This window comes from Corvus kubaryi, unplaced genomic scaffold (genome assembly GCF_017639235.1).
Source record: "Corvus kubaryi isolate FWS band 111438036 unplaced genomic scaffold, C.kubaryi_AGA036_p1.0 37387, whole genome shotgun sequence".
NCBI classification, from domain to species: domain Eukaryota; kingdom Metazoa; phylum Chordata; class Aves; order Passeriformes; family Corvidae; genus Corvus; species Corvus kubaryi.
The window spans coordinates 10906331-10933176 of NW_024581129.1; the positions used below are offsets into that span (position 1 = coordinate 10906331).

At 42.0% G+C, this 26846-nt stretch overlaps 1 long non-coding RNA gene across 3 annotated transcripts in view; it reads right to left on the minus strand.

Annotated features, from left to right (window-relative positions):
• Window positions 1–26846, minus strand: part of LOC121669069 — a 335683-nt gene that overhangs the window by 64092 nt on the left and 244745 nt on the right. For all 3 annotated transcript variants that reach the window (XR_006017599.1, XR_006017600.1, XR_006017598.1), the window contains exons 4-5: window positions 8438–8578; window positions 7415–7535 (exon numbers count right to left, since the gene is read on the minus strand). This is a non-coding gene — a long non-coding RNA (uncharacterized LOC121669069). The remainder of the gene's footprint in view (window positions 1–7414; window positions 7536–8437; window positions 8579–26846) is intronic.

Here is a 26846-nt window from a genome sequence, read left to right on the forward strand (position 1 = left end):
TTTACTGTCTAGTATTTATCATCTCTAAACACTCACAGAGAGTGTGTGTGTGTTGGGAGGTACAGACACATGTATTTATTTAGAGAAAAACGCTGTTTTATTAGTAGGAACCATTTGCAGATTTGCCGAAGCTCCAAAGTTTGTATCTCTGAGTCTCCATTAATTCCAGTTGCAAACAGAGGCTGTGCCCAGATGATGGCGCCTGCAAATCACGGATCCCTTGGAAATAATCATTAGGTAACTCGTTCTGGCGGGTTACACATTGTGGGCTTTAGGGTTTATTGCAGAGGAAAATACAAGTCTTATTGTATTGCAACCCCTCAACCACCAAACCCCCAAACATTGCAACCCCTGCCTTCCTGTCCCCAGAAACCGTGGACTGTGTTATGGTGCTGTGTTAAATTAGCTTTTACAGCTACCTTCCATTTGGGGAGTAACAGCACCAGAATAAGATATAAGAAAATACAGAGGGTTTAGACTAAAGATCCTTCACCCCATGGGAAATGCATAATTCAAGGTATTTGTAAATGTGTTTGTGATGTGCTGAAAAGCTGAACTGGAACAAAATAAATAAACCCAAGCAACCAGACCTCAGAATCCCAATCCTTGATGGAAATCAGACAGGCAGGTTTAGACGTATTTTTGAGGGGATTGTAGGATTTGGGTCAGCTCACTGAAAGGCTGACCTGGTCAGCAATAGCCTCGCACCAGAATGAAGCTGCAAGTGCTTTGTGCCAGGAGGGGATACCTTTTATACAGTAGAGCCTCTGTTCATTTTGGGAGGGGTGAGGAGGGAGGGAAATAAAGCTATTGAGAAAATAATAGTGTGCAGGGAGACAAGATTAATTCTAAGTGAATCACACATGTTTCAGGGATTCAGGGTCCGCACACAGAGCAAAAATTAAAAGCTTCAGATCTAGAGTCTGAAAATCAGATCAGCAAAGCATTTGAATTTGGCTGTTCATCTGGGACCAGTGTTTTCAGAAATAGGGTTCTCTCTGAAGATTACCTCAAATAGCTGGGGATACCAGAACGGCCAACATGCAACAAGTTGGTGAGAAAAGCCTGTTTCCCAATATGAAAATGTTTTATTCGAATTTTGTGATCATTACTAATAGAGGTTCAGGTTTAACACACCATTTCCTCTAAATGTATGTGTTCAGATACATAAATGTTAATTCTGACCTTTGTCTACTAAGTACATCTAATTTTCCTCACATATTTCAGTCACCTATAACAAATTACCCATTCCTTCCAATTCTCTATGTTCAATGTCCTTCTGAAGATGCCCAGAAGAGGGAAAAAAAAAGCTGAGGAGCAAAGATATGCCAAACTGATTTTAGATTTGGGAGCAACGCCACTTTGTCTAGATTATTTCTTTAGGAAAAAAAAGTCTCCAAACAGAAAAATAATAAAACACCCCAAAATCAAACTTGTGAGCACTTTTTTTGGTAGGGAGAACTTTTCTCCCAGCTTTGAGGTTTGCTATTTGCTGGCCCACACAAGTATCACTTCTTCTAGGTCTTGTTCAGCATTGAGAAATAACTAAATCCCACGAGGCTCAAACATCCCAAGTCTTCAACTTGAAGCTTCAACCAGCAGCTAGCCATTAATAAACCTGCTGGCAACAGCTGAAGCTCAAAACTCCTTTCAGAGTTGAGAAAGCAAGGCACTGCAGTGCTCCAGGGCCCTTCTCCTCCTCACCTTCCGCAGCCTCTCTCCACAGGATAATTGGATCCCGGTGGTGGGAGAACACTCCTTGCCTTCCTTTGGGATCGTGCTGGGGGCCTTGATGGGTGGCCCCAGCTAAACATTCTTCCTGTGGCTGAGCCCTCCCAGCTCCAAGAACATCCCCAGGTCCCTGCTGGGTGAGAAAGGCCATGGACCTGGGCCAGCTGGGCCAGGGTTTGTGTTCCAAACACTTTGCTGTAGGTTACAGCTCCTCAGAGCCCACCCAGCCATGGGGAACACACCACAGGTGAAGCAAATTCACACGGTCTTGTCCTCAGATGATTTCCAGTCTAAAGAATCTCATTTCTTTCTCAGCACAGCCCGGTGGCTGTTAGAGCTTTGCTGAGACTGGGAGCAGAGCAAGCGTTTCCCAGCTTTCCTAGTTGGGGTGCAAACAGCATTCATGCTAAATATGATTTTGGGTTCAAGATTTGAAGAGTTTTTTCATATGCTTAGAATCAAGAGTCTCAGCATATATGAAGACAATGGTTGATTTAAGGAGTCATGAATGACAAGAGAGACAGTGCAGATGGCATCATCAGGAATGACAAAACCAGGAGCATTTCCAGCTATGCTATGTGATGTTTGATTTATAATTACAGACAACCTTGGTTAAAGAAACCCTGTGCTTAAAGACTGACATATTTTTATCCCAACAGTGACAAAAGTGTCTATACATGTGAGTGCCAGTTGTTTTGGATGGGGCTGGTGTTTTCTGACACATCCCCTACAAACTGAGCACCCAGAGAACCTAGTGGGCTCTCCTGACTCTTGGTTTTCCTAGGGCCATTTCAAGTGCCCCAGACATCAGAGTGAGGGTTTATAGATAAAAACAAAAAGCCTCAAGGAATGTACAGTTTAAACCACAATCCTGTAAATGTCTTACTGTGAATTTCTTTGACTAACACAGATGATTAGGTCTATTAAATAATTTCCTCCTTGTAAATGCTAAGAATAGTTTAGTCCCAAAATGGCATCTTTGACTTATTTAAGCATTTCTCTCTTTCTGTCTGTGTGCTGGGGATGTACGTTTTCGGAAGGAAAAGAAAAAAAAGACAGGCTATTTCAGCAACTCGAAAAATTATTATTCGGGTTTAAAATTAATTCTGAAAGACAAATTTAACCAAAGTGACTTAGGAGGTGGAATCAGAGGTCTGTTTGAAAGCCCATGATGAACATCTGAGAATTGTGCCAAAGACTGCTTTCCATCAGCTCAGTGTGGATCCAAACCCCCAGGCACTCCAGAAGAAAAATGATCTGTTCGATCAGCAAAAGCTATGGAGAAATTCTGCTTGTTATTTGTTGGTGTCTCTTGGACGACCTTTTAAATAAAAAAAACCCCATCAACTCAATCACACTGAGGTTTTAACTGTCATAAAATTCATTAGGCTGGGGAGGGTATGAGGGGATCATTAAGTCCATGCCAAAGCAGAGTCCAGAAGTTATTAAAACTATTACTGGGAATGTTCCAACACTAGTCTCTTACATCTGACTGACCATTTCCAGGAGAACATACAGGAATTTAATTATCTTTTAGGACTTCAAACCTGTGATAGACTAAGTTTAAGTCTGTCAGCTCAGAGATTTCTAGTGGAGGAAAACACACACACAGAGACCAAGTAATCTATAGAAAGTAAGTGAGGATTCCTGCAGAAAACCAGATTGTAAAACTCCCAGCATTTGTCAGAAGTGGTCAGATATTTTTTTAGAGTGAACCAAAAGGTTCTTAAAAGATTTCCAAAGACTCAGTTCCCAGTACTTGGTAATAGTTAGGCTTCTTTAGTCCTGCCCCCAAAATACCTGGTCACTGAGAACATGAATGTCACCAGGAGAGATGAGCACTGCCTGTGCTTGATGCACTGTACCCCTGCTGCCAGCAGTGCTGAGGGAGGGCACAGGCAGCACAGACTGGGAAACTCAGGTCTAAATAGAAATATCTGAATTAAAAGAGGGAGTTAACTTTTTTTTATTCTGCCAACACAGAAAATCAGCATTACTGGACTCTGCAGGCCAGTCAAGTACTGCAAGAAATGCACTGCACTGCCTTGCAGCACACAAACACCTGAAATGCTGTTCCTGGGCACAAAGCCCTGACATAGCTTAACATCCCTTGGCTGGAATAATACTGATATTAAAATAGGTGATATGAGTGAGAGACTGAATTTTTCAAAAGCTCTGGCATTCCCCAAATTAATGAAACACTCCTCAGGTTTGGCTAAGGTAAATACAGAGTCAAACACAGCCATCAGGGTTAGCAAAGCAGAAATCTCTAACTCCCCTCACATGCTGCAACAGGGTACACATTTATTCATACCCTGTTAGAGGCTCAAGCAAGAGACTCAGATTTTCTGGAACTTGTGATTTATTTGTGAACTGAAGGCTAATATATTCTTTAGAATAAAGAAAAAAAATGTCTCCTCCAACCCCCTCAAGGTTTTATTTGCTTTTCAGCAATCCTTGTCTTACCAATCAGCGTGTTCAAGCCAACTTAAAATATCTTCCAGACAAACAAACCACAAAGCAGCATTCCTCCAGCTGGACCAGCAATCTTTCCCTATTTTTTAAAATCTGACAACAAACCCATCATCAACTGCAATGGATACTAAGAGAGAGCAGGTAAAGGACCAGGCACAGAAATTCTGTTTATAACTTTCTCAGCTGTAAGACCTGACAGGGACAACAGCTATATTTTTGCCCCAGATGGTTCCTCAGAGGAAATCTGGGAATCCAAAAACTAAGAACAAAAGGTTGAAATAGGAAGAAAAAAACCCCACAGACTAAGCCAGTAAACCACAAATAGACTACCAGGAAAATGATGCGTAGGAAGAATACAAAAATCTGTAGGATGTCCTGTAAAGAGGTGAAAAATCTTAGTGTTACAGACACATAAAGCTGGACCTGGATGAGAAAATGCCCTTGAAATTCTACCTGTAGGAAAGGCTCATGCTTGTTTTTTTCTCAGCTGTGCTCCTGCCACTGAGAGAGCGTGCCACACAGGCAAGGATGATTCAGGTCTACAAGAATTGAGATAAAGATCCTCACATTTGCCTGGTGAAAATGCTAAAGCCTCAAGACCTCTCTTGTTCAGAAAACTCTCATTATTATTGGTAATGAAACATGAGCCAGAAACATCACAGCTTGACACAGAGAGACCAAGCTGAGCTTGTGGATAGGCAGGGGAGTTCCCCCTCCTTACACTTAAACCAACAAAAAACCTCCCCATTAAAAATTTCTGGGAGAATGAAACACTGTGGTGAGGAATGGCACTTTTTGAAAACCCCTTTTCTAAGGTGAACTGTGTTTCAGCAGCACAGCAGCAGCAGGAGCTCAGCAATGCTCCTGAACAGCTCCAGCCACTTGCACAGCTGGAGGGATCAACCTTGAGGCTGGGACTGGTGGATGTGGAGGGTGCCCAGTCCTGCTTGGACAGTGCTGCTGGTGCACAGTGGGGCATTCCCAGTGCACCCAGCCATCCCATAGGGCAGGCCTGCAGGCACCAGCATACAGGGGGACCCACTGGAGAGGCTGTGCTGCTGCCCTAAGGTACCTTCATGGCAGTGGCAGCATCCTGCTGCAGGACACACACCACATCAGAGAGAAATGGATGGGGAAATATGAGGAAAATTACCTAAATTTGCAGCAATGGACTGACTCTTTATATGAGAGATGTTTCTTTTCTGGTAATAAAAGTTGCTCCTACAGAATTCCACTCTTTCTAAAATTTTATTTTCAGTACAGCTACTGTTTCTGAATGGGGTGACAGACTATGCTGTCTGTATTAGTCAGCAGTGGAGCTAAGAGAGTCACTTTGCCTAGTGATGCCAAGCCTCAGTGTAATTTCTGCAGACATCCTCATCTGAAAACACCTCGGGTGACAGTTTGGCAGGCACACTGGCATTTCCAGCTGAGTCCCTGCTCCTCCTCATTGAACTTCAGCACTGCCTAAAGCCACTAAATGAGACAGAAACCCCTCCACAGTAGGAAGGGTAAAAACTACATGAGGACTATTCTGTGGCTGTATGCCTTGATAAAGCAAACAAACTAAATGTGGAAGGGAAAGGAGATGGAGTGTGACCATCTCTGGTCCTTGGCAGGACACAAATTTCTGGCACCCTCTGCCCAGGACTGAAGGGATGCTGGAGTCAGAGCTGCTCTCCCAGCCCTGCATGTGTCCTCGTGGCAGCTTCAGTGTGGCACCCACACCCCTGAGGGTGACATCTGTGTTGGGCTGAGCCCTTGCCTCCATCAGGTTGTTCACTGCACCTGCTGAACTCACAGGTTAGAAAACACTGTTCTCATACACTTCTATGAGCACTGCATTTTTGGCCCCACCAAGCACAGATTTTCCTTTAGAGACCTGACAGCCAAGTCAGGCCTCTCTCTAATCTCGCTATTCCCCTTGAAAAGCAAATGATTTGGAGACCACAGAGAGCACTCACTCCAGCCTCTTGGCTCTCACTTGCTGCAAACACTTTGAAAGGCTAACTCCTGTTAATTAGAAAAAGATAAAAAAAATTCAGACCTTCCAAGTGCAGGTCTTGCCCTGGCCAGTTCCAAAGGGGGAAGAGGCGTTGGATGCTGATTTATCAGACATGGTCCCTGTCAGTGGAGTTAAACCAGACCCCATTTATTTTCCATGCCTTCTGCAAGCTACGTTCCCAGTGAAAAGAAAGTAACATATTGATAACAGCAGGCTCTGCCACAGGAGAGGATCGAGAATCACCCACGCATTGCCTTGAAAACAAACAACCTCCAAACAATTGATCAGTCACTGCTAGTACAGAGGCAGTCTATTATGGATAAAAATACAGGTGGAAAAAATTCATCAGGGATGTGCAAATACCTTTATTTAAATTCAAGCGTAGTAAAGCAAGCTTTGCTCCTATAAACAGGAGTAGTGTATTATGGATGCAATTCTCTCAAGTCCTGGCAGAGAGGGAATGCATTTCCAGGCTAGGGGAACCAGAAAACTGAGTTATTTCCCTGTTGAGGCTGGGATTTCTGAGATGGCTTAACCTGGCTGCCAGGGAAGGTGGAGGTGCATCACAGACTGCTGTATAAATTGCTGCTCTGGCTCCCTGTGTGTAATCTGAGCACAGCCCCCAGGTGAGCTCTGTATCCCAGCAGCACTGCAGGGCCCCTGCCCAAACTTCAGCACCTCTGGGGAAGCTATGCAGCTCAGTGCCAACTGCAAACAAGCCATGGTCAGCCTGAGAAGCTCTCACTGGAGATGTGGAATGTTATATTAGTTAAAAAGAAATCCCAAACTTGACAGAGAAGCCTATGGAAAAGACACAAGGAAGGATATGAAAGACATCTACATGTGTATATTCATGTGTGAAAAAGAGAGAGTGAGAGCAGGACCACTCCAGCTCCTCACCTCAGTTACCACTACCAATTCCTTCCCCACCTTTTTCTGTAGCTGCCCATGTGGGTAATACACTTCTCAAAGTAAAGGTTGATTCTCTTGTTGACACACTAAACCTGACTCAATATTGTCCTTGAATCAAGCAGACCTTGTCCTGAATGAAGATATTAGCCAGACTTTTAAATCCAGAGCTAAGAAAAGAGAGTGGCCACAGTGCCTTTTGGTTTCAATTTTAACTTCCCTTTCCAGCTATGGACACACAATACAATGTCCAATTTTAATTTAGTCTCTGCACTTAATTTAGTCACTGCTTACCTTGGTTTTCATGTCACTGGTTTGGGAATCTTCAAGGCTTTCTCAGCCGAACAATAAACCCTGAACAGCAAAACCAGACCATGGCTGTAGAGCTCTGCCACTTTCTTACTGACATTTCTGCCTAGGAGAGAAAAATACCACAAAATATCTCAGATAGAAAGGAATCATGACAACAATTCACTCATTTCCTTGCAATAGGAAAGGGGGAAACAGAGAACTTGAATTTTGAAAACTCAGGTAAACAAAAACAACTAAAAACACTAAATATCACTCAAGCCACAACTCAAAAAAGTGGAAGACAAATGTCAGCATTTTGACTTTTCTTACTCATGGCCATGTAGAGATCCCCATCTGTGCTGGCTGACTTTGGCCAGTTGCCAGCCATCCACCCAGCTGCTCTCCCACTGCCCCTCCTCAACAGGAGCTTTGGGAGTCCATCAATGCAAGAAACACTTTAGACAGCTTGCAACGATTCGTAGTACCCAAATTATAAACTATGTGAAAGACCCTTACGCAGTGACAGAAAAGTGGGGTTACCACGAAACATCATCTGTACACACAGTCAAAGCCCCTTCCCATGCCTGTTCTGGGGGTTATAACCCTGAACTCTGCACAAGTGATTCCTCTGTGGGTGGTACTGTGGTCTTGCATTGGAGGCTGAGTTTGAAGCAGAGTTACTTCATAAGAGAGAGAAGGAATAATCCATCTCAAAGTGTGGCTGGTTTCAGAATATACAAAATCTACGTAGATAGAAATTATGGAAGTGACAGAGAGAGAGAACATCTTCAGCATGGAGAATGAGAAGAAAGCTGCCTTAAAGTTTGCTACTCAGAAGCCACTGGCAGAACCCAGTAGGTTTTGTTGTAGCCCTAAATTACTTAGAGTAGATATTTTTTTTTATTTTAAGAACAGCAAATCAATATAAAACAAGACCATGTCTATAAATGGAACCAAAAGAAATTTATCACCTTCTATCCAATCAGGAAAACAAACACACAGTCTGCCAATTTTTTTTATCCTTACTATTTTCAGTCCTAGAGATATTTCCAGCAATATCAACGTCATCAAGCAGTGTATGACATCAGCTGGTAACTGCTAATACTTCAGTGCAGGCAGATGATACATCTTGGCTTCCCTTGTTTGAACTCCATTCCATCTCTCCCTCTGCAATATCAGAAACAGGAAAGTACAAAAAGTTATTGCAGTAAAAGTTAATCTATGGAAAAAGCAGGTTATTCTCTTTAGCTGAGAGAAAGGGGTCCCTGATGAGTAATCATAAGTCAGCAAATTCTGGGATGACTTCCAAAGGCACAAATAGGTGCTGGGGCTCGTAACCACGGAAAGCCAAAGGTAGTCAATAGCTTGATTGCACCACTCCTTAAATAGTGACAGTCCCGCTGAGCAGACTTGCTGCTCAGGCTGGAGAGGCTGGAAGCCATTTTCCCTCTCCAGTATCTCTAACATCATCTCTTCCTTCGGATGTACAAATACTGGACACCCCATCAGCCTTATGGATACATGATATCTGCTCCTGGTCATGAAGAGCAGGGTAAGGAGGTGCTGCAGGCAGTGTGGGCTGTGGTGCCTGTGCTGGGTGAAAGCCAGCCTGGAGCAGGCTCCCCAGGAATGTGGGACATGGACACACTGAGACATGAACACCATGAGTCTGTCCACTGAGGCTACACAGGGACTGCAAGGATACCTTTGCTGCTATTTGCTTGCAAATAGCCTTAGTCATGGCATGCCTGATACAGGGGCTCATTTGGTGCTTTTTGCCCTTGGTGCAGAGCCTTTTGTAAAATCTCCTATACTAATTGCTTGAAAACAGGATTTTTAAATAAAGGATGGGAAAACCAAAATAAAACCCCCACAAAAAAATAAAGAAAATTCCCTTCTCCCTGCCAAATCAGCCTTGCCTGGCTAACAGCGAGGTCATTCTTTGTTTTGGTTCAGACAATTTCTTTTCCGAAAGCGATACTTTACACAGAGAGACTTCATTCACATATGCAATTAAATATTGCTTTCCTGAACGGAAGTGGCCACACAGAGCATGCTGTCAACACATCCCTGCAAGATTTCTCTGAGAGTTCAGCAGAATAATTAGCTTTGGTACCGTTGCACAGTAGTTTTATCTATCAGAGTTTTATCTTGCCTTCTCTCAGTGGTGAGTCTGAGAGAAATTCTGAACGTTTGCCTCATGGGTCTAATCATCTTATTGATGCTCAAAGCGTTTAAATGTGATCTGCAGCCCCTTCACTCTTTGACATTCCAGTTCTTAAAAAAAGTCAGATATTTTGGCAGGTGCTTAGCTCAGACTTGTTCTTTAGGCTATAAGGCTTTTGCCTGTCTAATTAGCTGTGGCAAAAAAGCTGAGAATGTTGACAATCTGGGGATGTGAGGTAATAAAAAATAGATTATTTACCAGCAGCATATTAAGCCCTCTAAGAACCAGTGTGATGAGTTGTGCCCCTGTGACAATTCCCTGTAGCAGATAGATACCACTGTCTCCATCTGTCTATCTTGTGCACAGCGTACCTGACGGCGTGTTTCTAATCTATTTTCCCATGCACAAGAATTGATCCACCAAAGCCTTCAGAGACTAAAGAAAGTAACCTTTCTGGTGACAGCAAGCAAAATCTGTCTGCTTCCAAAGATGATTTTTACTAGTTTCCTTTGGGGCAGTGCAAATAATTGGCCAGAGTCGCCAAACGCTGTTCGGTGCTGGAGAAGCAGGGTGGTTGTGCTTCTGGTTTGGGCTGGCAGACAATAGCATGGAGGAAAAGGCAACTGTGGGTGATGGATGAGGTTTGGCTCCTCAGAAGCAAGGAGAGGCAGCACTCAATATGTGCAGTGTCTGCCTGGCTCTGGCTGTGAGGGAGCCAGTGCTGCTGTGGGGCCAGTGGGACAAACAGCAGCCCAGACTTGGAGACAGAAAAATCCTTATGACAATGGTTAGCAGTGGAGGTGACATGGCTTCTTTCCTAGACACATGATCAGCAAGGCAGAAGGGCATGCAGGTGCTACAGGACATTTCCCCCCCTTTTAACACCAGTCTCAGAAGAAGGCTAATGAAGGCAGTGGCTAATTAGAGTACCTACTTTTATTTCAGCCAGTTTAATCCAAATGACAATCTGCCTCGGCTTTACTCCTTTTTTACATCACACTACTTTTTAAATTCCTCTCCCAAAACACATTTTAAGGAATGGAATCCTGGAATGTTTTTTGATTTACTCAAATCAGTATATATGGATATGAGAGGATAGTATATACAACATGTACTATCCATCCATATTTCGTTGGAACTGGATCAACCTCACTTTCCTGTATGTTTTCCCCACTAGCTTGTTAGAACAAGGCATTACACAACCCTTCAGATCCTGTAAGCCAGTGCAATAGTCTGATGTCAAAAGAATGGCAGTAAAACTTCTCTAGGTTACAGTACTTGCTCTTATAATATCCCTTACTCCAGAAAATGCTGGATCCATCTTTGGATCCTGTGACTGGTCATGGATTTCAGGTTACATGCTGCAGGGAGTCCCAGAAGTCCATTTCTTTGTCAATGAGCTGTTGTAAGAATATTATTCTGCTTCTTAGGGAATCTGTTAATCAATATGGGTAGAGTACATGACATAAAGCTTGTGCACTTCATTTCTGCAGGAAGCAGAGGTGACACCAGACCTTCCCTTTGGAATGGTCACACCAAGGTAAATACAGCACTTCAGTAAAGGATATATGGATTTGGATGTTTTACCTTTCGAGCAAAGACTGCAAATTGTGCAGCATTTTCAGCTGTACCAACTCCCTCATGTTTTGGCTTGTCTCATCATCCTCAAAAGCTAAATACGATGTCAAGGTTTATTGAGAAGATCACAAAGCAGTTTGCATTTCCTAACAGCAGGGGATGTCTGAATGAGTTCAACAAACCGACACAGAAAAGTTAAAACCCCATTCACACATCTATGCTAAATTCCAACAGAGTTTACTCCAAGGTTTGGTCTGAAAGTTATACAGCTAAATCCTTACAGAGATGGACAAGAAAGCAAAGTGCAGTTTCTTCCATCCAGGTAAAAATCTGGAAGTATCAGGAATCTCATGAGTGTGATTATTGCTGAGATGCTGTCTGTTCAATTTTTGAGATCAAAGATGATACAGAAACGTTCTGTAGCTCTGTTCTTCAAGCAGTGTGCAAGGAACAGGCAGGTATAATTTATCTTAGAGGATTTCACGAAAGGATTCAACATTTTGGTGGGACAGAACATCTACAATAGCACCCCTTATAAAAAGTCCATGAGTGGGCTGTGGGCACAAACCCCAGAAAAATTAGTGCAAGGTTTTCTACTGACTTCTGTAAGCTTGGGCTGAATGCTAATGGGTATCGATTAAGATGACACTTTCTCTATAGATAAGTCATCCATATTTCCTGCTAGTAAAGGTTGTTACACCTCTAATCACCTTGCCCTTTTTAGCAAAGGACCTGATGACAGACAAATTTTAATCTGTGGATCTTTCTGCAGAAAAAACCCCCATATTCTATCTAATAATAGATGGTATTTTGTTAGATATTTACTGGAATAAATTTCACTGAATTCACTGTCTCCCTGGTGATCATAGTTGGTAGTAACCATTAAAAGCACAGAGACTATGTGAGCATACAAATTCCTGTTTGATTTTCAGCTTTTTCTTCCTGAAAATACTAGAAAACTCTGAAAAAGTTTCCAATATTACAATTAATTTGAAAGGAACTTAAGGATCTATCTGTGTTTTGTAAGGCTTTTAAAACAGATACTGACAATGAACTTGGCAGATTTTTAGAAAGCTTCAATATAGTGAAAGAAAAAATAAATTAAAAGAAGCCTGTGCAGTTTAGAAAGAGAAAAAAAGTGTATTCCATTATATCTCTTTCTCCTTCCAATATCCAACACCACGTTACACTGCACTGCAGAAGCTGAATACTGAAGCAAATTACCTGTCAGGGGGATTTTATCAACAAATAATTGAATTCAGCTTTCAAGGAGGGCCAAGGCTGGTACATTTTTCCCTACAACTGCACCAGTGCCTTGTTCTGTGCACTGTAACTGCTACTGCAGCACTAAACCTCCATCAGGGAGGCAAAGACTTGGGTAGGGAACAAATTTGGAATTAGGAAAAAAACCAAAAAAACAAGGAGAGAGAGAAAAAAAATTGTGTTTTCCTTTTGGCTTCTTGAAGTTATGTCTGTGCATGTTCATCTGCTCCTGATACCTTCTGAGCCCACTAACTGCTCTGATCCACACTCACCAGGAGCAGGGCTATCAGATCAAGTCCTCTCAGTCTCCAGTACAGGAAACCTCACTGAGGAAAGAGATCTTGCTAAGGGGAAAACTACAGCCTGACGCTCCATTTGTTAGACACAAAGAGTTCCTACAAAAGGGGAAAGCGTAGAAGGTGGGCAGGAATGAGACAGTGCAATAAAAGCTTGGGAAGGAGCCTGCATGGTCCTGGACACCAGGGAATCCAGCCAATGAGATATAAATCTATTGAAAAGCAGGCTTCATTAGTTGTGCTGCTCATGGAGCTGCATGTTTACAATTTGGGAGGAAATGGTCTGAAACTGAAACATCACAGCAAAAAAATGTGCTTTAATGTGGGGTTTATAATGGGTTCATAAAAGAAATACAGCTCCTTAAAGGTCCTGGCTACAATTACAGCCATCCTGCCCTTAGTGCAGCAGGTATTTACTGATCAGGATGCACAGAGCACTGAAGGGTACTTTGGTTTAAATTGAGCAGAGTGGTCAAGTTTTGCCTGTGGGGAAAAGCTCTCAGGAGGGCACAGCCTGGGCTGACTGGCACAAATGGTTCTGAGAAACTCAGACCAGGGTCTGGAAAGTCACAGGCAGGGCTGTGCTCCTGTTGAGCAGGGGACTCGAGTCAAGTGGTAATAACTCCATCATCAGGGCTCTTATTTCATTTAGGCAAATTTTAGATAGTTTGGTCTGGCTCAGATAAGCTGTCTCAGCATTTCATCCTGTGCTTTTCCCAGCTGCTTTACAAAAAGCAGAGAGTAAAACAGTAGCTCCTGAAGAGTTATTTGTGACTCAACAGGATCTAAAATGTAGTCTCTATAAAAAGCTCATGCTCTCCCTTCAGCAGAACAGTACCTGCCCAGACAAACCACCAGATTCCAGATTCCAGTGGGGATTCTTCATATATCAAAAAGTGAAACACACTGGGGGAGGTTTTTGAATGTGATGCTCTGGAAAAGTCACTCATTCCTGCTGATTTTGTGCTATGTGTCCCATCACTACTCTTTTTTTTTTTTTTAAATATTATAATTCCCTGGTAGCTGTTTAATCTGGCTGTTGGCCATTTTTCCATTTAGCATGAAGAGTTTTGGACAGAACCTTTCCAGCTGGTGTATTTGTATACTGCAAGCACACACACAAGAATTACATGCACATTCCTATTTCCGTGGTGGTGTTTTCCTGTCCCTCTGTCAAGGGTGGGCTGTGCTGGCACTGTACCTTCAGTAGGTGTGACACTTCTGACACTTTCCCTGTGGAAACAAAGACATCCACTGAACCTAAAGGAAGACAAAATCCTCTAAACTAAGTTTTCAGCTAGTCTCAGATATCCACTGCAGCAGGATGTATTAATTTTGAAAGTGATTGATTTTAATATATATAACACATCTTAAAATAAGTTGGACACCTACATAATTAAGTTTAAAATTTCTATAGATTTGAAACGCTAATGGTTACACAAACAGCCAAAATCAGAAAGAAAGAAAAAAATCTAAACTAATTTAGGCTGTGTCAAGTCTCAAGCTCTACAGCAAAAGTTTTAGCAAATGTAAAATATTTTCTTTTGTGTGCAGGTTTTTTGAAAATGTTTTCTTCTTTCAGTTCTTAATATGTGCCAGAGCCACAAAGATAATCTCTGAACCAAACAGGTCACTGATATCATGTAGTGAGGCTACTCTGACCTATGAAAATCTGAATTTCCAATGGCATACAGCTCACCACAAGCCATCTCTTACAAGTCAAACATTTGCAACAAATTCCCCCTACAGCCATCGGTTCTGGTGCAGAGGACAGCTCCCCATAACATATTTGTTTTCAAGAGCTTGTGTTGTGCAGGCAGAGTAGAAAGCAAGGGCCATGTGGAAAGCAATGCCTCATTTCTTGCCTGGGACCACAAGAGAGGGTGGGAAGCAGCGTTGCTGTAAAAGGGGCAGAAGAAGTGACACCCCTTTGGCTCCTAAGGCTGGCATAGGCTCGTAGCCCACCTTGCTGGCAAGTTTAGGTGGATTCTGGGTGCTGCCCCTTGGTACCAGGTCAGGAGTGGGCTCTGCCTGCAGCCTCCGGGGGATCCTGGGGAGCTGGAGCTGCCCTGAGTGCCCAGGGTGGGATCACTCCCTCCCTGCCACTGAGGGGCTCAGGGGCCCTGGCACAGGCACCAGCAGCTGCAGGAATCTGCATCCCATTTCAGGCAGGAAAGGGATGAAGAAATAGGCAGAAGAAGAGCTGATAATGACAGTGACTAAATTAGGCAGCAGGAGAGGAAGCTGCCACCTTAAATCCTGGGCAGTTTTTTCACTCTCCCACAGACTTGGATGCAGGAGAACACCTGAAGTCAGTGTCACATGGGGCACAGGGGATTTTAAAGCACTTTGGAGCAGCGCTGCTCAGCCACTGAGATGCTGCAGGCAGCAAATGCAATGCACAGCATTCCCATTCTCCCACTCCTTTTCCTCTTTGCCCTTTTGGGGAACATTAAGTAGCAGCACAAAGAATTTCTGCGTGACTGAAGGGAAGCACTGCTTAAAGAACAACTACAAAAACACCAAGACATAGTGATGAAAAGGATTTTGAAAGAAAGATCCGTAATTTGAATGGAAAATGTCTCTAAATCCTTTAAGCTGCTTTGAAAATCTCAGCCTCCATGATATGGTTTAAATCTAAGATAACGTGTGAGTCTGAAATTAGACAGAACATAACCTTACCTAAAAGGAAGAGGGATAGAAAAAGCCAAATTTTGCCTGAAATTTGCTTGTTTGTGCTATTTTATTGTTAAAGACTTGATTTATTCAGAGGGTAAAAAATCCGAGCCTGATAACTCCAATATTTGTGGGTAAAAAATCCGAGCCTGTGATTTCAGTATGGGAAGCACTTTGGAGCAGCAGCATCAGGCCACAGGCAGTACCCAGAGAAGCATCACAACAAAGAGGCTGTTCTTGGGGAGCAGAGCTCATAGCATAGCTTTAAGCTGGGCTCAAAGGAGTGGTTGAGATAGTCTGAAGCACCTGCAACCACATAGGAGGGTCTGGATTTGGAAAAACACTTTATTGTCAGAAATTATGTCATTACCTAAAACAATTTAAAACCAACTAAGTACTGCAGCAGGGATTCAAATGCTAAAAAATAAATGACGTGGTTTTATTTCTACAGATGCCTGCTGCACTGGCACTGGGAGGTACAGTGCTCTCACATCACACACTGCAATGTAGCACACAGATATATATATCTACCTATAGCTCCTTGCATTTTAGACTCTGCTTATTTATGTGCCTAACTCTCCTGGAAAGAAAACTTCATCTTAAAGTTCTCTATTCTTTAAAAAAGGGGGTAAAAAAGAAAGGTGGCCAAGTGTTATACAGAGAGTGAGGATGAAGATGTATTTAAAGTAATGTGGAGTGTGAAATAACCAGGGTGGTAAATATTAAAGCTCCTTAGAGAGGATAGAGAAGAGTACAAAGAAAAATTTAAGCTTCACTTGTGTTGGAGGATTTATTAGTTCTTGAAAAGGAAGATTTCAAAGAAACTAGTAATGAATGAGGGAGTAATTACATACTGAGTTTGCAGAGAATAAACTAATTATAAAAATATGGTATGTTGTAGGCCATCTGCCCCCCAAAAAAGAACTGAATTGTCAAATTACTGAGCCAGAGATGACACATTATAATTATACTGTTACTATGCAAGATTTAATACAAAAATCTAACAACATTTTCCAATAACAACCATTTCTCTTTCTTGTTTGAAAATGAGAATCATTATATGCTATCATGAGATTTGACGCTGCTTGTCAGCATCCCAATGTGTTGGGATAACTGCATTACCCATCTTTCAGGAACGAGCAAACCTAGTGACAAACCCATGGAGGCATGTGCCAGAGCCAGCCTGGGAAATGAGGGAGTTTCAGCCCCGTTCAGAGCACAAAGGAGTCACTTGATAATCTCAGCCAAATTACTTCATTCTGTGGATAGGTGCACAGAAATTTAACAGAACGCATCAAGCTTCTGGGTGTCCCAAACTTTTGCCTTGCATTTGGACTTCATTTTATCAACTGGAGACTATGTTTCTCTCTGTTGACAGAGTCCTTCATTTGAGAATGCTCACTGAAAATCCAGTTCAAAACCTAGTTTTGGTACAAATATAACAAACCCCACCATTCTGGCTGTCTTAGGACCATGAGCCCTTCCTGGCACTAAAGATGTTTGGAACTTGGAGTCCACTTTCAGCCAGTAGGAGAAAGCAGTGGTGGAGTTTCAGAGGTAGGAATCAAATGGTTCCAAATACTGAAGGCTTCATTTTATATTGAACTGGGCTTGGCTGTTACTTTTTTCCCCTTTCATGGTTCTTTATGAAGATCTGCACAGAAATTTCCAGTGCCTAAGATCATCTCTCACATAATTTAATTCTGCTGTACTCAATGGCTCTTTGGGATTTTAGTCTCAGGAGACTCAGCTCCTAATGGTGAGTTTTGTCTTCCCTGAAAAACACAGAGAGGATATTCAAATAATCAGCAGCTATTGCTGATGTGAAAAATGAAGGGACAGAGAGGAAAGGTACAGAAAACCAAAAGTGTGTGCTCATGCCATGAGCATCTTAAATACAACTGAGACTTTACTTTGAAGCTTTGCACACCCTCTCAGAGCAGACTTTAATGAGTCACTCACATTTTCCCCTGATTAGCAAAGCTCTTTGTTTCAGGTGAGCAAGGAACCCTATCAAAGACAGCAGGATCCTCGTGCTCTTAGAGCACAGCTGCTTGTGTGCCTTCTCGGCTCTAAACACTTCAAAAAAGGCATCTACGTTCTAAAACTTGAAGAAAATAAAAACCAGATTAAGTTTTCCTCATCTAGTTTTGGTCCTCTGAAAGTCCAGGTCCACAAATTTATTTGGTGTCAAATACGTCTGGGAGAATATTTCCATTGGCTTTATTGGTCTTTAGACAAGAACAGGCAAGTGCAAGTAGGAATGAGAGGTGAGGATATTTTTCAACAATGTGGTTCTAATCCTAAACTACTTCCTACTACACTTATGCAAGAATCTTCTTCATCTTTCCTCTCACTCACCAGCGACTAAAAGTGGTAATTTTTATTTCTGTGATGCATCTGTAGCAACAACCATAATTGCTTACAAAAGGAAAAACCCACAAATATTGGAGTTATCAGTGATATTTTCAATTCCTGATATACTAAAGTACAAGAAAAAAAAAATCTCAATTCATGCATAAGGTCTTAACATATTAAAAAGCCACCTGCAAACACACAAACCACAACAAAAGTCAGAAGAGAAAGAGGTGTCAAAAGGAAGAACCTTCAAAGCTTTTGAATTTTTAGCACAGTGCCCCTGAGGCCTAAGAAATCCCTGCATGAGTCTGGGCTCCTCTTTGCCCAGAAGAGTGGAGATGAAGGTTCAGTTCTCCGGCAGCAGCACCTGTGCTCAGGGTCAGCAGAGAGTCTGGGCTCATCCCCACGCAGCTGAAACTCAGCCACTGACACCTGCAGCTTCTCATGCACTTTTTCTGTCATCTTGGAGACATCAGGCTTTGGAGCTGAGTTTGCATCAATTCATACAGTTAATGCTTGTTACCATTAAAAGTGGCTCAGCATGTGATTAAAGTTTGCACTAATTACAGCGTTCCTGCCGTCCAGCCTGCTGCACTCTCCTGCCTACAGCACTGACTTGAATGCAAAACCAGGGAGTCTATTCATGCTGATGCCTTCACTGTGTGCTCTGCTCTTATTTGCACCCCTCAAATTAAACATTTAAGAGGCAGTTAATAAAACTAACAGTTAAACGAGACACATTAAATAGAATTTCTGAAGAATGTATCAAAACTTAGTATTAGGATAATTACAAACCAAGTTACATTTTCTTCCACTTATTTTGGTTCCAATGAATTTTTACAACACCCTGCTATTTAGATAAATCTGAAATAATAGCTGTATTTCCAGTGCAATGAATTGAATTGGCATATTCCTGATCACATATTCATATGAAGACGTGAAGCTGCCACTGGCTTCCAAGAGAGAAAATTCCCCAAAAGTTTAAGGCATTCAGGCTGGCCTTGCTCATTCAGCTCCTTTTCCAGGTAGGAAAGTCGACTACATCTGAACAGATAAAACTAAATAAAATTTTTTAAAAAATTAAAATAATAACAATAAATAAGATTTATGCTATATATCCAGCTTATTAAATTAAATTTGTACACTAGTTTTTCCTCACACTAATATATATGTAGCCCTGCACATGCCAGTGCCCTAAGACACATTCAGTTGTCACTGTGGTACCTGAGTTGTGCCATCATTGTTAGATGCACTCAGGCAATAATTACATTTTAAAACTGCTTAAGTTGTTCACAGAATGGTATTTTTTTCGTCATCAGGTGAATAGACTTTTAAAAATAGTATAACACAGCTACATGTACGTTTTTGGAGCTGATGTCAAGCCTAAATGACCATTACTACAGGGACATTCTCCCTCTGGTGCACATCCTGCCCTCAGCACGTTCTGCACATGCCACGGCTGCACATGCAAGGAGCAAACCAATGTCACCAACCCAGCACAGCCCTCCCTGAGATTAATTGAAAAACAAACAACCAACCAGAAAAACCCTGAAGAGAGATTTTCCCCATCTCAGTATATTAGAAGAGGGATTACTCCTGACAGCAGCTTGAGAGAAGAAGAAATTAAGGACAGAGAAGGGGGAAGTAGTTGCAGCATTCAATCGGTATGCAGCATCAGACTCTTAATTTGCAAAAGCTCTGCTGTAGAGACATTCCAGCATCGCTGATGGCCACTTTGCTTCCAGTGACTGTAGCTACTGCAGATGAAGCCTAACGACTTCTGTAGTTGTGGAAAGATTTCCCCAAGTGAAAGTACTTGTTAAAACTTTGTTTCCCCACTCGTAGGTCGGTCAGACAGAGCACACACACAAAGGAGAATCCATTTCTGTGGTTTTTGTCTGGGCATGCCTCCTTGGTTAGCATACAGCATATGTTCAGGTCACTTTGATTAGCTTTGCCTCTCTTGGTGTGTGCAGGAAAGGCACAATAATGTCAATTGTGTTCTTAGCTCCATCTCAGAGCAACTCCCTGTGAAACACCTGTGAGGTTCCATGACTCAGACACAACCCTTTTTCCTCATTACTCCAGCCCCAGTAGCAGGAGTGCAATATTGTCTCCCACTGATCTGTATTAGCTGAAGCTTGGTAGGGAAGGAGGTTTGTATGGGATCAAAGCTCCAGCCTCCACTTGCCCACCTGCTCCTGGTCAAAAAAAGAGGTCAGTCACCTGGCTGTACTTTTAAAATAAACTCAGTATCTAGTTAGCCTGTGGTAGCCCAGGGAATATTTTAATTTCCTTGCACAGAAACAGAGTAGGTACTGCTGACCTCCAGGAAGAAAACCCCAATACAACTATATTAACACAGCTTAAAGTAATCTTCTGAATTTCCAGTAAGCAATATAAAGTCAGGTTAAAAGTCTCTCAACTAGTTTACTCAATACAGACTCAATTATAGAACCACTAAAAATGACCAGGTCCTGAAAACATCTCTGCTGCAAAAGAGGAGCTGAAAGCAGGCAGTGAGGGCCACCCACTGCAGACTGACAGTGGGTACCAGTACAGAGCTAATAATAAACAGACACAATATATACCCAGCCCCATGCTCTGCACCCTCCCTACACATGGTGAATGCACTGTGGCAAGAGCTGAACCCCAGGTCACAGGTTTCTCTCTGCTGTTCTGCCCCAATGGGTTTAACAAGTATTTTCTTTGTTGTTAATGCCAAGCAACTGCTACCAGTATCACTTCAACCTTGAAATGTCTGCTTAAAATGCTGCTCTTCCTCCAAGTAAAATCATTTTGATCAGATTCTGTCCTCTGTGCTTCTCATCTCTCCCCTAAACTGAAATGTGAAACATTTAAAACAATAAAAATCACTGTACTGGAAAGCTGCACTGTTTATTTTTCGCACACTGCATGCAAGTGTACAGCAGACCTTTAAGAGTTCTAAATTCATTCTGACCTTCTTCATCGGTTATTTACTTTGAGCCTTGAGGAAATGCTTAGCTTAAATGGCCTTTTTCCCTTTCAGAAATCTAATCTTCCAGAAAAATTCCACTGGACAGCAGGTTTTGTAATGGAATTACTGTAGTTAATTCCTATCACAGCAGTTCCTTAATGAAAGGCTGGAAGAAAGTCAACAGGTACTGTATTCTGTAAAAGGTGCTGTAAATATGGGTGTCATAGTTCAAAAAGGTGTGTCATCTCCCCATCAAGATAATTAATGGTCTCTCGAGTCAGACAATTAAAGGTTGCAATAACAATCTATAAGACATCTCTCTTTGTTTCCCAATTAAAACTTTTCAGACTAATTAAAACCATGCTTGTGTCATGCAGTGTGGTGGTTTCCAACCGGGGCAATAAAATAATGGGTCTCAGCCAGAGAAGATAAACGCCTGGAAAAAAATTACCCATTTAAGCACCATCTTATGTCAACATTGATCTATGAAGTTTTGCTTCACATAGTGGAGGAAACCATCTTCTCTTTAAGGTAACCTGCAGTCATTTTCATAAAAGCTGAGAGCCTCGACTTTTATTAGCTCTCTTCAGGGAAACCTTTATCCATTAAAGTCCTGTAACCAGGAGCCAAGTGCTTGGGTCCCACAGAACAAATGAGCCCAATGTAATGTCAATTATATAAAAAAAGAGAGAGAAAGATTAATTAAAACTCTTCAGAAGTCTCTTCAATATCATCGTCTGATATGCTTGCTATCAGCAGAGCATGTCTTCCATCTGGCAGCTTTAACAATATAACACTTTGAGGCTGTTCTTAAGGTAATTATGTCAAATATACTGAACACGATAGGAAGCAATTGGCATTAGTTTCAGATTAATCTCTGCACATTCTGGCATTCCAGTTCTGTCTTCAAAGACTGAATTTGCTTTCACTGTGCTGCTGGTCAAGAGGGCTTTCCCCTTTCTGGTTGGGTTTTTGTTCTGTTAGCTGGGATTACATGGGAATTCCATGTTACAACACTGCTGGGGCTCTCCTGGAGGAATCAGTGGGGCAGGACACAGTACTGTGACCTGGTCTCTGAGATGAGGGTAAAAAGGACAGACCCCATTATCTACACTCTCAAAGACGTCCTGTAGCCTTTTCTGGCATTAGTATAACAATTTTTAGGCTTAAACTCCTCATTGCCCACTGCAGAGATCTGGGGATTTATCGTTCTTGTGGAACATCAGTGGAGTACAGCAAAATCACCTCACTCAGCAGTTATACCCTGAATGACTTGTGTCTCCATTTCTATCCCTGATCTCCCTACTTAATTAGTGGTAGCTAATTACTGTGAATAGCCTTGCATCTTTAACTAAATGAATGTGTGTAATCCTCCCTGGTCTTCTATTAGAGAAAGGGAGGGAGCTGGTGGTATCACGCAGATAAATATGCTGCGTGGGAATATCTGCCTGGCAGACTGCAGGAAATCTGTGCCCATCTTTGCTGTTCTCCCATCTTCTGCAGACATGGGTCAGAAGCTCTGGGACCATGATGGTGCTGAGCTGAGAGCTCGAGGGGGTGCAGTGAGGTAATGGGGCTGGTGGCTGCTGGGTGACACCGAGGATGAGCAGAGCTTGTTCCTCTCTGTGTGCAGTGCAGTGCATTAGGACAGTCCAATAGGAGTGGTCTGAACCCACTGGGAAACACCTCTCCTGCCAAGATCACAAGCAGCCACGGGAGGACTCCTGCATTTCCATACCTGATCAACCACCAACAGTGAGATATTGTCAGTCCATGTGTAGATGCACGTGTCATTCACTCCAACCAGTGTTGCATTTCACTGAACAGTGGTAACCTTTGCATGGCTTACACTGAAAACACCCCAGCTTTGTCTCTGGTTAAAGCTTTCTTACACCTTATTTTTACCCTGTCCCCTCTGCAGATCACCCACCCTGGCTCCTCAGCCAAGGTTTGGGGCAGCCCCCAGAGCAGGACTGATGATATCAGCCTCTGCCACCCCTCTCCCTCTGCTCGTAAGTTTACTTGGCATTTGTCAGGCTTCCTGAATTTTACTTTACTATAAAGACAATTTGTAGTATAATCGGGGATTTGCATCAATACTACTATAAAACAAGCAAACAAAAAAGCATCAAAGCTGGACAGAATTTTCCTGTGTCAGATTTGCTAGGGGACTCTAGCATTGCCATGAATTTAATTAATTCAATGTAAAAAAATGCATTTGTTCTTACTCCAGAAATATGATCTTGATAAAGCGGTCTGACTAGAATCACACATATGATTCTCAGTTTGGGGGTTTGTGAATGTACAGCACCAAGTCTGAGCCACTCTGAGTTAAGCCACGTTTTTGTTACTTAGATCAGTGATATACAGCAGGACCAATTACTATCAATTGCAGTAGTATGGGCAACTTCATCCTACCCTCCTTTTATCTTACAGCACTATGCAAACAGCACTCTTCCTCTTGTAGAAAATAAAAATGAAAACTAGGAGACTTGAGAGAAGGCAGCTCACTTTCTCTTTTGGAGAGGCCAGGCATTTCTTTTAATTGAGAGCTATAGAAGATCAAAGAGACAAACACTAGCCAAGGGTAAATTCTTTCACACCTGAACCATGCTTATATGTAATTTCATTGCTGAATCTATGAACAAGAATGAGGTTCGCTTCCAATATTTGTCTCTACATGAGAAAGCTATAGGCCTACTAGATTGATCAATTATTTCTATTAGATGCTGCTTCTAATACACTGATGAGATCCTTGGCAAATCAGGAATTTCTTACTTAAAATGCAGAGAACTGCATCTGACAGCTGCACTGACATTATGAGGACTGGATGAATCTTGAGGTCTTGAAGAACAAACAAGACAGGTTTGTCCACTGCAGTCACTGTTTACATGAACTCAGGTATGCATTGCTGCAGGTGTCAGTTCTGCTCCTGGTTTGAAGGTAATTTCTGTAGCCTAAAAGAGTTTAATTCTGTGGTTAGAAAAAACCTGAGATCCTGAATGAGCAGCTTCCCCCAGAGAAGTTGCCTCGGCCATATCGCCATCTCCAGGGAACTTCCTAGTGCCGATCAATCACTGAACTGAAAGTTTAGCAAAGGGCCTGAGTATCTGAATCTTTTATTTTCTATGCAGTTCTGGTTCCTGTTTCAGATGTAAAAAAGATCAAGTTTTCTGTTTATACAACATACATCATTAAAGGATCTGAAGGGCTGAATCTGCGCACACACAGTTGATAAGACAGGCACTTGTATCTGAGCCCCTAAATGCTCTGGCAAAACAGAGACATCACAAAGATCTGCACAACTCAAAGCCACAGGCAGCACATCTGCCACAAAGATGGACAAGGAGGTCAAGAGGCTTTGTTAAGAAGTTTCACCTTCTGCCAGTGCCCATGTGGGAAGCTTGGGAAAAGCCTGGTTTGGGGAGGCAGAGCAAGACACCTGCACACAGCACACAGACCTGCAACTCTGTGGTCAGCCACAGACCTTCTAAAGCAATGAAATGATAAGGAAGCAGGACAATCTCTTTTGAACACCAGACTCTTCTGGGATTCAGTGCCATAACTTTTTTATTTCCCTCCTAAAATGTTAATTCAAATGTGCAACTAAGTAAGTGCCAAAACAACTTGTAAAACTTTTAGTAACCCCACACTGACAGAAAAGTAGTATCGCAGAATGTGCTCCATTCCCTTTGATCTATGATTTATTGATGCACAGTATGAAATATTCATTAAAACAGACTGCTGTTTCCCATTGATTTGTCATGTTTTTAATTCATATTTTAACACATTAATAAAACTGACACTATTAATTATTTTTTGAAATACCAAATATATTTGAGATATAAAACTGGCATGGTTTATGTTTGATATTAAAATATCAGGAAGAATTAGTTCAAGCAAAATATGAACTGCAAGTGCTTGTAATGATCCTCTATATTCTATCGCCCCAAACAACTCCCTAGTTCCCTTCACTACTTTGAAACAACTTTAAATTACAAATGCAAACTCCACTTAGAAGCAGTTGTAACATTAAGCTCATGCTGCTTCTGCATTTCATACAAATACATGTGTTCATCAGTCTCTGCTATGGAGGTAACATAGAAATATATTGGAGGGGCACAGGAACCTGTTTTTCTGAAATGATTGCTGATCTTGGTCTTCAGTGGTGTTTTTTTCTTAGCAACGGTTTGGTTTAACAATCCACAAGGCAGCTCTGTTCTGCCACTCCATCTGCTGTGTAGCAATAATAGGGAGGCTTATGCATTTTTAAGGGAAATATAGTCTGTCTTATAAAAGGCAGACTCATAATTACAGCTTCCAGCTTGCAGGAGGACATGTTGAAATGTGCCTATGAAAAATTAAAGTTCATACTGGTCAGAAAAACTCCACTGACATACCTTCATTTATGTCACCCAATTACTTGGTCCTCAGAGATAAATTATAAAGTATTGCTCAAAATCAGAATGACCACCTTTTAGGATTGTATTGTTAAGCTGGTGGCACTTGAGATCTGGCCATTTCTGCTTATGAAGATCTTATTTTCTAGGACTCAAAAAGATTTATTAATTTGTTCATTTTAAAAAATTAAAATTCCAAATAAATAAACTATTTTAAATAGTACATCATATGAACACTCAGAGATCAGCTCTCATTTCTCAGTTAATGTTTTCAAGAGCTTATAGCTAGAGAGAAAAGCAGAAAAATATGACTGACCCAAGACCACTCAAATGCCTCAAGCAGCTTCCACCCTTCTTGTTGCCAAAATTATGCAATTAAAAGAACTACAACCTTTCAGCTTTCACTGGAGCCAGACTTGCATGGGGGTTTTTGTGTCAATTCTGAAATCTGAGATGGGCATGCCTGTGCATAAAATATTAAGGGTGCCCAACTACAGTTTAAAAATTATCTTTAGCTCCATAAGACAAATTACAGAATCTTAGATTTAATCAGACACTAACTCCTGCCCAAACCTGGAGAGTCCCAGTGAGACAGCAGTTTCCAGGGATGGGGAAAGTGGTACCATTGAGCAGGAGCTGGGAGCCCAGAGGGTGTGAGAGGGGGATTGCTGTTCCTGTGTGTGCCAGCTTTTCCACTGCAGGAGTAAAGCAATCCTCTGCTTGTGGTGTAACCAAACAGGAGCAGAGCCTTGGGATGAGCAGACCTCACCAGGGCCTGCCTGAACTGCCAACACTCCATGCTACTTTCTCTAGTTTGACAGGATGTTTTTAAAAGAACATGTGCAGCACAGTTTAAGGGTTTGGGAACTTAGGAATCACTAAAAGATGTATAAATGTGTCATTAGCATCTTGTTCACACGGTGGAAGGGCAACAAACAAGAGAGCTTGCCTGGGGATTTGAGAATGCCCACACCTGCTACACTGGGATGTGCTTTGTGTGGAGAATTCCAAAGGCAGCTTCTGCAATTCTTTGACCTAATGGTCAAAGGGACCTTTGACTGTTGGGTACCAACTCTGGCCTCCTTGCAAACACTGAGTGCCATGTGGGAAGAACTGTCCTTGAGGCCTCATGGTGCTCTAGCTTTGGCAAAGGCAGGAAAAAGTGATGTCCACTTATTACACGTACATTATCTGCCAGTCTCAAATTCATGTGTTTTCTACTGGCAATGTGGACGTTCACATTTTTCAACCTTTTTTTTTTTTGTGTATTGATTTGTTTTATAGCAAATCAGCATTTCATCTGACCTTTAAAATTGAAGTGTCCATGGTTCAGCAGCTCCCAAAGCCTTTGCCATCACATAATTATGGAATTGTGATTCAGGTCTGTTTAATAGCCAACCTTGGGCAGGAAGTTCTGCAAATATATTGTAGCTGCTTCTTTATTAATTATCAGCATCTTCAGCTACTGGATTTCAAAAGAGACCAATATTCCAAAGGAACATTAGGTGCTGACCTAAAATAAGAAAGAAACAATACAGCAAAATGCCAGAGTCCTGCAGACCATGCCAAAAGGATGTGCCTATGTGATTCCTGATGTTGCACTTCCCATGCTGTGGCTGCAACCTCAGGGCCAACTCAAAAAAGAGACTGCATAAATGTCACTTTCAACATGGTAATGACACTGGAAAGCACTCACTGATCTAGAATAACCATGTCTTTCTCTAGTGTATTGTGGAGA